Here is a 9,458-nt window from a genome sequence, read left to right as displayed (position 1 = left end):
TTCCTTCCTATAAAAGATACAAACACACATGCACAAGGGTGAGGAGGCCCTTTCCATTTCCTTGGAGCCAACTAGGAATAAATCCTTTTTCTTTTTACCAAAAGAAATAAACTCTTTGATTTGGTCACTGTCAAGCAAATGACCCTGAGCAAACCTAAGCTTATAGAATTAAATGATGGGTTTGGAATGAAATGATCTTGTAATCCTGGAGAACCACAGGGTATAATTTAAACAGTGCTAGCTTTATTAATGTTTTAATTTTATGTGGAAAATAGGAAATATTAATATATATTTCATAAGGTTTTTATGAAGAGGGAAATCATGCTTAATTATTTGATGCCCAGGTAATTCATTATTTGTTCAGCAGGTATTTATTGGGGCTGCAGTGTTTGGGAAAGAGGATATAATTCTTGGACCTGCTACTCAGGAGTCTATGCAGCAGATATGTACCAGAAAAACAAACAATTCATAAAACTGGAGCTGAATTCTGTGACCATGGATAAAAGAGAAAATGATGAAAACATGTTTACCTCACTAGAGAAAGCAAGGAAATCCTTTCTGAGGAGGAGGCATTTAAAGGACAACCTAAATCACAAAAGTATCTAGGCAAGAACAGTTCAGAGGGAAACTCACCCCAGGACCATAGAATAAGATAGGAGTTGCCTTGGTCTTTCAGAGACACTAAGAAATACAGGCTGGTGAGGCTGAGTGAGCAAGTTGGAGAGTGACAAGAAACAGAAGAATAGACAGGGTCATGGTCAGTGAGGACAGGGAGTGTGGACTTTATCCTAGGTGTCACTGGCACCATTAGATGGCTTGCTAGGGCTATGCCAAATTGAATATACAGTGTCAAAGAAAATTACATATATAATGTCAAAGAAAAATTACAACAAAAATTTAGTGTAAATATTTTAATTTGGCTTGTTTTTTAATTTTTTTTATTAGTAGATGTTTGCCACACATAACGAGCTCTGTCATGATGGGGAAATTGTACTTGTACGTAATATATATTCTTTTTTTTCCCATTCCACTCCTCTCTCTTCAACCTTTCCTTTCCTCCTGACTTAAAAACTAGAAACCTTTGTTTCCATTTTTCTCTTCATTTCTCTCTTTTTTAAAACTTCCCTTTTCACTTCCTTATCTCCACCATCCTTATTCCCTTTCCATTTGAGCAAATTTTTCCTACTTGCCAATATCTATACTTTGTTATAGGAACTCTTCTCCATCACTGATGGAAGTATAAATTGGAACAACTGCTACAAAAGCCAGTGTGAAGATTTGTCAAAAATCTAAAACTAGATATTATATTGGACCCAGCTATTCCTTTTCTAGAGTTTTCCTGAAAGAGTTAAAAGCATTGTACTAAGGTACACCTGCACTGTAATATGCACACACATGTTTATAGCAGCATGGTTTATAACAGCTAAATATTGAAAACAGCCCATATGCCCACCAATAGATGAATGGATAAATTGTGGTATTTATACACAATGAAATACTACCATAAAGAAGGATAAACTCAGACATTTTTAGGTAAACGTATGCATCTTGAGAACATAATCATAAGTAAAATAAATCAGATGCACATATTTCTTATTTTAAAATCAGGCAACAATTGATTTCATAAAAGAGAATAAGTATTCTGACAGACCAGATCAACAAGAAAAAAATTAGTTTATTGACAGAGAAGGTGTAAAGAAAACAGAAACAAAAAGAAAAATGAAGTGGTCATTTCAAAGTTATTTTCCTTGTGAAAGGAGAACAGGGTGACAGAAAAACAGGGAATAACTGATTATTTTAAATTAAATTATTTTCAGTTACCTTTCTGACATACTATGGCATAGCGGTATTCATTATAATGACAACTAACCCCCCTCCCCCATTTGGAAAATTTCCCTGCTATTTCACTGATCTTCGGTGACATGAGGTTCAGTGTGAATGACATCATTTTGATATTTAGCATGGTCTGGGGGTGCTCAGTACTGGAGCCTCCTGCAATTTTTATTTTAAAAATAGAAAAGTCACCGTGGCTTTTAGAACGTGGACTACGGTGGGCCAATACCAGGGACTGGAGGCAGGCTACGGAGTTGTTCAAGAAACAGATGACATGGACTTTAATGTGCTGGCTGCAATCCAGATGGAGAAAAACTGTAGCTGAATTCTTCTGGCCAACCTCAGAAATAATCCCTAATCCCCTTCCCCTTGCTATCTTACCCACTGAAGGCTGGAAAAATTACTTACTTCATTTACTCTCTTCAAACCAAGTATAGCCATGTGCTATAGTTGTAGCCAACAAGAAGTCTCGGGAGGTTTTCAGAGAGGTATTTAGTTTCTTAATAAAGTGAGTAGATATGCCCTTTCTTACAAATTTAAGTAGATGTAAAGTTTAGAATTACTTAGCTCTTGTGCTAATAAATAACTATATTAAGGGAGAAAAATGCATGCCATCATCATCATTTTGTTAAGTGAAGAAAAGAAGAAATACTAAGGACAGCAGTAGAATTGTTTATGTGATTAAAAGAGAGGGAAAAGAGCACAGAAAGCAAGAGACTGAGTGCAGTGCAAAGTCTTCATAAAAAAAGAGTGGCTTGAGTAAATGGAAGTTTACAGAACACAGCTCCAAGAAGATGCTGCAGGAGATATGAGAATCGAATGAGCTAGGAATTTTGTCTACACAGGGAGAAGAAATACTAGGGCACAAGTATCCTTGTCTGAGACACTGTGCTACCTGGAGACATCAAAGGAAAAGAAGATTTCCTTCATCAAAGGCACAAGGAAGCCAAGTCCGTGTCAGACAACCAATGTGATTTGGGCTGAGAGTAGGGCAGTTAGGAAGTAAGTTCAGAGTACAGGGATGCTTGCTGACCAAAGTTCCCACAGAGGAGGACAAGACAGAGACTGAGCAGAGGGCAACTGGGCAGGACCAATGGGAGTGCAGAGAAGTAAATGTGTGAGGTCAAGGATGTGACTGCTGGTCTGCAGGACTCTAGTTCTGCTGGTGCCAGGCATGAACAGGACCTGAGGAAACTGAGTTATGTGGTGTGGGGCCAAGAGCAACTGCCTCCCTGCAGGTTTCAGTGATGCTTCAGCATGGAATAAGTCAGAGCCTCTCAGTGGGTGAATAGTAATGACTTATTCAAAAAATACCATCAAGTATTTGTATTATGTGAAACGCTAGTTTAGGTTTACAAAGAAGCACCAAGAAAAGCAAAGTCTCTTCTCTAAAAAAGCTTATAATACAGTGAGCAAGGATGACAATGAAGGCATCTAAAAATGTACCATGTTAACTGATGATGACTCGTACGGATAAAGTGTACTAAAATGACACAGCATTTTAGACAGCAGGTATTATCTCTCTCTCTTGAAGTGGTCACAACTGAAAATTCAATAAGGAAGAAGCTATGAAAATACCGTTCTGAAAAGTATAATGAAAAAGTAAGTGCAATGATCCTGAGATGGGAGCTTGTTCTGCATGTCAGGAAAATGAACATGGCCAGCCTGTCTGGTACCAAGTCTAGACCAGATCACAAAAGAAGCTGGGAAGCTTAGTGAAGACTTTGGATTTTATCCTTGTAGATAGAATAGGTAACCACTAGTAGGGCATAGGGATCTGATCTGATGGGACATGTTAAAAAGAACTCCCAGCCTCTATGATGAAATTAAATTATACTGACATGAGGGTGACCATAGAGATCCTAATTATGAGGCAATCACAAAAGTCTAAGCAAGAAATGAAAGTGGAAAGGAGGACTAGACTGATTTCTTCATTAGTAAACAAATCAAAACTACTCAAGGTACTTTTCTAACTTATAAAGGTTTTCATAATGCAAAAAATCAGTTATTTTCTTTTTATCTGTGTAAGACACTTCCTCTCCAGCAATAAGATTTTTAATTTCCTTAAGGCAGGTTTCATGCAGACACACACACACACACACACACACACACACACTGAACCACATTCCCAGCCCTTTTTATTATTTTTGCTTTGAGATAAGGTCTTACTTGCTAAGTCACTAATTTGTATAGGCTGAGTTGGAAATTGTAATATTCCTGCCGCAGAGTCCCAGAATACTGAGAGTATAAGCATGTACCACCACAGTTCCAAGCTTATATGTATATACATGAAGACCTCATGTAATGTATGGCTAATATGTCACTGCTTAGAAAATGTATCACATATTTGCTTTGAGATAAGGTCTTACTTGCTAAGTCACTAATTTGTATAGGCTGAGTTGGAAATTGTAATATTCCTGCCGCAGAGTCCCAGAATACTGAGAGTATAAGCATGTACCACCACAGTTCCAAGCTTATATGTATATACATGAAGACCTCATGTAATGTATGGCTAATATGTCACTGCTTAGAAAATGTATCACATATAAAGTCCCAAAAAATCAGCCTTGTTGAGTATGTGAGTCATTGCCAAGGACCCCAGATTCCTCAGTCTAATCTCTGATGGCTCATGGTTCATTCCTGATTTTATAGCTCTAGGCTCCTGATTATCCCTTAAAACTTCTAGTTACAAGACCTTAATTCAGATGTACTGGAGCATATCTCTGCAATACACTTCCTGGTGTAGCCAAACTCATTCCTTATGGTCTGTCATTTACAGCACTTATTCCTCAGCCCTGTCCTTATAATAAACCACTAAGGAAGAGGGAGAAAATATATTGATCGTATCTTTCACTGGGAAGTTAAGGAACATCTTGTCCAGCACTGCAATGAAAAGAAAAGGAGAGGACCTTCTTCCTCTGTGCTTTTAATGTTGATGCCATTTGTTTCCAGTTCAAGGGATAAAAAAAAAAAATCATTCTTTCTGTCTTATTTTCTCAATGGGACAAAATACACAACACCTACTAGTTGAGGGAGAAGAGGTTTATTTCAGCTCAGTTTATAGAGGCTTCAGTTCATAGGTGGTTGGCTCCAAGGCAGAGGAGAAACAGCCCATGGCAGGGTAGGTAGAAAAGCAATGGAGCAGCAAAGCAGCAGCAGCAAGCAAGCTTCCTTTCTCTTTTATCTCATCCAGCCTTTTGAGTGGTGCCACCTACACCCAGGTTGGGCTTTCCCATTATCCACAGTCAGAACCATGCTAAACCAATCAGCTGGCTGATTTAGTTATCACACCTTTAATTCGTATTCACTCACCACTAATTCAAATTCACACACTCTAGAGCCAATCACCTCCAAAAAGCCCCACCTATGAGCACATGAGGCTTTGGAGGGACATCTAAATGTAAACTGTAACATTTTTCATGAGATGATATGAGTCCAGGTTTAGGTTAATAAAGGAAGCTAATGATAAGTTTTAAGGCAGAACTAACCTATGCCCCTTCTAATGTCCAGTAGTGTTTATAATTTTGTTTTAGTTCTTCAAAAGAGCTCTCAAAGTTTTGTAATCTTTGTCACCATAAAATTTGTACACACATTACCTAAGTCTTCTGTTTAATCAACATGGAATGAAACAAATATAGTCATACAACACTATCGTTACTTACTACATTTTAATAAATTATCCCTCATCACAGAAATACTTTTTTGAAGTAAAACATTTATTGAAATATTTCAGATATATATAACATTCATCACAGAGGATTTGTATCTGAACATGATATATACTGACTCTTCCCTTTCTTTCATGCCCCTCCTGCCTTTAACCTCTTCTCCCCTCCTTATTTACAACAGCTTTGCTTCCATTTTTTCCTTCTACTATCTTATATCTTGTCTCTTCTTTTCTTTCCCCTTTCCTTGTTCCCCTTTTCATTTGAAAATTTTCTTCCCATTTCTCAATATCTATTATACATTTTGGTCTTTAGTTCCACTTTCAATTTCTCACAAAACAGAAACAATATGGTATTTAAACATGTGTGTCCAGTTTCTCTTAAGAGTATGGTCTCAAGGTGCATCCTTTTAGCTAGAAATGTCTCAAGCTTATCTTTCTTGATGGCAGAGTTGTTCTCCATTGTATATATTAAAAAGCACATATTATTGATCCATTCATCAGTTAATTCCAAGGCTTAGCTTTTACAAACTGTGCTGATACAAACATGGATGTGCATATAGCACTGTGGTATGATGCTTTTAATTCTTTTAGAAACATACCATTAAGGTGAATAACTGGGTCAAATGGAACCTCTAGTTTTAGATTTTTAGGTATCTTCACAATGATTCACAATGATTTTCCACAGTGGGAGTGCACTAGTCTACACTCCCACCAGTAGTGGAGAAGGGTTCCTTTTTCCCCACAGCCCCTCCAGCATTTGTTATTGGTTGATTTCTTGAGTACAGGTATTCTTTCTGGAGTGAGATGGAATATAAACATTGCTGTAATTTACATCTCTCAAATGACTAGTGTTTATTAACATATTTCATTTGTTAAAAGTTGTCATTTCTACTTCTTCAACTGAGAAGTGTCTATTCATTTTAGATGCCCATTTTTAGACTGGGTCTTTTAATTTGTGGAGTCTTTTTTTTTACTTCTTTATATATTTTAGATATTAGTCCTTTGAGGACCAGCTAGCAAAACTTTTTCTGTGGTTTTGTCTCTTCATTCTGTTGATGGCTTTTCTTGCTGTGGAAAAGGTTTTTAATAAGATGAGATCCCAGTTGTTGATTCTTTGTGAAATGAATTACCAAAGCTGAATGAAGAAGAATAAAATATCCAAAGAAGCCAATATTAATTAATGAAATTGAAGATGTAATTAAAAACCACCTAACAAAGAAAAGGCTAAGCCCTGGTGGCTTCATTGATGAATTCTACGAGAAATTTAGAGAAGACCTAATGCCACTACTTCTCAGTCTCCTTCATAAAATTAAAAGGGAAGCAGTACTCCCAAATTCATTACCCTGATACCAGAACAAGAGAAGGCTCCATCCAAAAGAGAGAACAACAGACCAATCTCTATAGTGAACATAGATGTAAAAATCCTCAGCAAGATACTTGCAAACAGAATGCAGCAAATAATCAAGGTTACACAACATGACCAAATAGGATTCATCCAAGGGATACAGGGATGGTTTAACATACACAAATCAATAAATGTAATATACATCTTAACAGAGTCAAGGACAAAAAATTGCATGATCATCTCAAGATATTCAGAAAAAGCATTGGCAATGCCCAACACCCTTTCATGATAAAAACCCTATAGAAAATTGGAATAGAATGTCTTTATCTCAATATGATGAAAGACATCTATGATAAACCAATAGCTAATATAATACTAAATGGTCAAGAACTGAAATAGTTCACACTAAAATCAGGAACAAGACAAGGAAGTCCACTACCGCTACTCCTGTTTAATATAGTTTTGGAAACATTAGCCACAGCAATTAGACAAGAAAAAGGAATACAGATAGAAAATGAAGAATTCAAATTGTCATTATTTGCAGATGACATGATACTCTATATTGAAGACCCCAAGAACTCCACCAAAAGTCTTCTAGTCTTAATAACCAAATTCAATAAAATAGTTGAATATAAGGTCAACACACAAAAATCAATAACCTTTTTGAACACAGACAGCATATTCACTGAAAGAGGAACTGGAGAAACAATGACTCCTTTGACAATAGCATACAAAAACAATGAAATACCTAGGAATCAACCTAATTGAATAAATCAAAGATTTCTACTCTGAAAACTACAGCATTCTGAAAAAAGAGATTGAAGAGGATACCAGAAAGTAGAAAGACATCCCTTGCTCTTGGGTAGGAAGAATCAGTATAGTGAAAATGGCCATACTTCCAAGACTCTGAAATTACAAATAAGACAAGGATATTCGATGTTATCACTCTTAGTCAATTAGCAATAATCGAGCCTCAGATAAACCTCATTGGCTATGATACTGCTACTGCACAAAGCTCATTACTCTTATTCAATATAGTTCTGAAAATATTAGCCATAGAAATTGAATATGACAAAGAAATGAAAGGAATAAGGACAGAAAAGGAAGGAGCTAAATTATCATTATTGTAAATGGCATGATACTCTACATAGAAGAACCCAAAAACTCCACCAAAGACTTCTAGATAAAATAATCAAATTCAGTAGCAGAGCTGGATAAAAAGTCAACACTCAAAAATCAATAGCACTCCTGTACACAAATTTTAAAAAATTAAACTGAGAGAGAAATTAGGGAAACTACACTTTTCGCAATAGCATGCAAAAGAATGAAATACCTAGGAATCAATCTAATGAAGTAAAAGTCTTCATACTGAAAAGTACAGTACTCTGAAAAAGGAGATCAAAGAGGATATCAGAAAATGGAGAGATATTCCTTGCTCTTGGGTAGGAAGAATCAATATAATGAAAATGACCATACTTCCAAAACTCTAATACAGATTTAATGCAATCCCAATGAAAATACCAATAATATATCTCACAGAATTAGAGAAAACAATCATAAAATTCATTTGGAATGAGAAGAGACTTAGAATAACAAAAACAATTCTGAGCAACAGAGGCAAGGCAAGGAGCATCAAAATCAAAGCTACTGTGCAAATAACAGCATGGTATTGGGAAAAAAAAAAAAAAAAAAAAGCAGACTCCAGAATCAATGAAACAGATTAGAAGATGAAGAAACAACTCCAAACACACTCAGCCACCTTATTTTTGACAAAGGAGCCAAACATCTTCACTGGAAGAAAGATAGCCTCTTTGATAAATGGTGGTAGAAAAACTGTCTTTCCACATGCTGAAGATTAAAACTAGACCCATATCTTTCCCCATATAGTAAACTAAAATCAAAATGGATCAAAGATCTAAATGTTGAAACAGAAACACTAAATCTGATGGAAGATAGAATATGTAGAACTCTTAAAGAAATTTATGTAGGCAAAGACTTTATAAACAATACCCCAATCACAGAAGAAATATCACAAAGACATTTTAAGATAATATATAATGTTTATTTTGTTGAATAAGGAAACTATTGTCTTTAGAGGAAAGTGAAAGAGTTAGACTTATGATAAAAATGAAAATCAATGCTGTAGGTCTGTATAACTTTGCTAAAATGTTCAAAGTTCTCTCAGATCTATTGTCTAATTTTAATACATTTAATATATTTAAATAAGAAAAAACTGTTTTCATGATGTAATAGCAATATATAACTTTTATATTTTGCTGCTTTAGCCTTAAATGACACAATCTTTGAAATTGCATCTCAGGAATAATATTTAAATTGACATTTCATTATCTGTCCTTAGTATTAGTTTTTCTTTGTCTGTAGGTCTAAACAAACAGCATCGATGAAAATGTGTGTGTTTGTTAAAGTGGCCAGAAATTGTAGTAATTTATCTTATGAGACTCTTTTTTCTTTTGAGAAAAAAAATTGTGGTGAAACCCATATCTGCCCTCTTTGTATGCAGCACCTTGTCAGTCTTCAAGGTGTTTCCAATCCTCCCTGACCATCCTTTAATTTAAAGTGGACCCTGGGACTATGGCAGGGTCTTCACTAATG

At 35.7% G+C, this 9,458-nt stretch overlaps 1 pseudogene; it reads right to left on the bottom strand.

The window, feature by feature from the left end:
• Positions 1-7,736: 7,736 nt before the first annotated feature.
• LOC117284298 lies at positions 7,737-7,862 on the bottom strand (annotated as a pseudogene).
• Between the last annotated feature and the right edge of the window lie 1,596 nt (positions 7,863-9,458).

Source organism: Fukomys damarensis, unplaced genomic scaffold (assembly GCF_012274545.1).
Source record: "Fukomys damarensis isolate Sample0158 unplaced genomic scaffold, DMR_v1.0_HiC HiC_scaffold_35, whole genome shotgun sequence".
Lineage (NCBI taxonomy): Eukaryota > Metazoa > Chordata > Mammalia > Rodentia > Bathyergidae > Fukomys > Fukomys damarensis.
The sequence above is the reverse complement of the archived record's forward strand: the minus strand, read 5'-3'. Positions and strand labels throughout refer to the sequence as shown.